Genomic DNA, 3164 nt, shown 5'->3' on the forward strand with positions numbered 1-3164 from the left:
TAAAAATTGGACGACAAGAATCTGAAGCAGCTACATTCTAGCCATCTTAGCATACGTGAGCCGCATGTTGTGACAGGATGATAATATCTGGAACATACAAACTGGAAAACACGCATGTTATGATGGGAGGATAATATCCGAAACATACAAACTGCCTTTAATTTTTGTAAAGAGTTGAGGGATAAAATTGAAAATTTGACTTTCACAGATATCAAAAAAGAAAAAAAAAAACATGAAGTTCTAACCCTATCAAATTGTATAATAAGAAAATATGCAGGCTACCTGGCTGTATCCGGTTTCAAAATTTGAGTGAATAAAAGACACAGATGAGGCTACTGCTTCCGTTTCTGCGCCACACTAATAAACACCCGATAAAAATAGCAATTTGTTTTAAACATAATTACCGCATCACATATAAAAGCCAACATACCTTTCACTTGTATGAAGCCTGTGAGCAAAAGTGTGACACAATTCATCAAGTTTCTAAGTAACCAGCTTGCATTCCCAAATAAAGGAAGTGAACCTACCAAACATAAATTCCATCTAGTGTAGTAAAATTCACATTAAATGCTACAACTGTTAATATCCGTAGGGAAAAAACCATTATCCAAAACACCGTTTTGATGTTAACACCAGAAAAGCTTTAAACTTCAATATTGAGGTTTATTTTCCATATGAGCGTAGATAACTAAATGTTTCTGACAAATCAAAACCTTCAATCTTTTTTACAGATTTCCTCATTTTCTCATGTTGATCCAAATTGTTCTACATATTATCTCATGGGGATATACTGAGTACGATGATGATGATGATGATGATGATGATGATGATGATGATGATGATGATGATGATGATAACGCCCTGCTTGCGGCGCGCGCATATAATGTATATATGTGTGAACCCTCGGGTGGGCAAAAGTAAAATTGCACTAATTTTGACGTTATTTTACTAATCTCGTGAAAATAACGTTAAAAGTGGCGGAAGGTTAATCAGGCATCATGTGGTGGCGTTGATAGCCGAAAGACAAGGGCACATGCACCGATCAGCCGGTGTCCCGATGATTGAGTGCTATGTGCCTTATGTCCAAGGCTTGATGCAAAACTACTATCGAGCCGGTGGTCTCACCGGAAGCAGCCTCTCTATGGGATAGAGGTAAGGCTGTCTACATCTTACCCTCCTCAGACCCTACCATAGCATTGCTATTGGTGGGATATACTGAGTACGATGATGATGATGATGATGATGATGATGATGATGTTATCTCTTGTTTCAACTCAATTTTGACCAAAAAAAGTTCAAATAAAATCAAACTTGGTCAAACTATTATACGCATTAAGATAACCAGAGATACCCAAATTACCCTTCCTAAGGTAACCTTATTTTTTAACTACCCACCCAATTAAAGTCAAACTTTTCCTAATTCTCACAAAGGTCTATAAAATTTCTTTTTTCAATCTTTCTAAAATGACAATAACTCCTTTATATTCAAAAACAACATCCAGGCCTCTGTATTTTGCAAAAACAATCGCATACTCCTGATAATGCTTGAAGTTACGGGTTTCATCATAAACATTTTACACCCAATGCAATTCAAAAGGTTTATAATTGCAGCTAGATCCCCAAATAGCAGCTTATGATCTTTCCAAATATCCATTAAAAGATGGCTTGTATAAAGAACAATCATGGTAACGTAAAGTCATTGTTATGTAGCTCACCATCCTACTTATTAATTGATAAAAAAATGATGACAAAGAAAAATCCAAGGAAGGACAAAAAGTAATGGTAACGTAAAGTCATTGTTATGTATCTCACCATTCTGATGGTTTTTAAGTTCAACTTGTGAGCCTAACGTTAGTAACGTTTTTTGTCGTCCAAAACCAAAACTTAGTCATTGAATATTGAAACCAAACTGTTACTTATGGTATGGCTCCGGTTTGGTTTCACAGTTTAAGCTATGATAATAAATGTTTAAAATAATTATTAATTTAACTTTACCATCAATCCTAACTAAGCATCAACAAGATATGATACCTTAGGGGATCATAATATGAAAAATGATAACTTTAGCCACATAAATGGAAGACCTAAGACACGAAATAATAACAAGAACAAACATTACTGCAAATCATACAGGAATTTGATTAAAATAAAGTTGTTATATCCAAGCTTACCTTTATTTAAAAAGAGTTTTTCAATTGTATTTTAACTATATCTAATATATCTATACTATATATAATTCATGAAACAAGGGTAAATTAAGACACTTGATTTTTAAACGACCATAATTTTTTCGTACGCTAATATTTTTGTAAAAAAAAGTGCACCACAAAATCGAGCATTTTATTCTTTTTAATTTGAGTATGATATTGTTATAATTATTTCAATTTAAAAAATTAATAAGTTACGTAGGGGAGCTCGATGTTGGTTTTTTATGGTTTGTAAGTTAAGCTTGTGAGCCCAACCATTAGTATTGATTTTTCTTCCTCCGAACCAAAATTGAATCATTGAAAATTGAAAACGAATCGTTACCAACTCTCTTATATATAACAAAATAGGAAAAATGATAATTTTGGCTACATAAATGGTAAAGAGTAATTGACCACCTAGGATGCGAAATTATAACAAAAACGAAGGAATTAGGTTAATTTAAAGTTTTAATAGTCATGTTTACTTTTATTAAAAAAGACTTTGTTTATTTATATCTTAACTATATCTAATATATATAACAAAACTTGTCAAATACTAAATAATAAAAGAGATTAACATGCATACAACATTTAAGTTTGGTCTGATTTCATATGGCCGGTTTTCAGCATAATACGTGAACCAAACTTTTAGCTACGGTTTTAAAATTTTGAAACCAACCAACCGAGTGAAAGTAAAGAAAAAAAAACCGACCGTGAAACCAAACTGATGACTGGTTTAAAAGGTTTAAAGGCTTTAAACCGAACCATGAACACTCTTAATTGTTATGTGATTCGCCGGGTTTGCGTTCGGACACCCACCGCATAGCGCGGGCACCCGCCTAGTATATATATATATATAGGAGGAGAAGTATATAATGAAAACCCACTTGAGTTGTGAAAACTCTATGTAACATTGTGTTTTTTTTTTTATTTTAACATAACCTTATATATACATACAGGACCCCAAAGAACCCGGGT

This window comes from Bidens hawaiensis, unplaced genomic scaffold (genome assembly GCF_021521415.1).
Source record: "Bidens hawaiensis isolate Kalapana, Puna unplaced genomic scaffold, B.hawaiensis_p1.1 tig00023408_1, whole genome shotgun sequence".
Taxonomy (NCBI): domain Eukaryota; kingdom Viridiplantae; phylum Streptophyta; class Magnoliopsida; order Asterales; family Asteraceae; genus Bidens; species Bidens hawaiensis.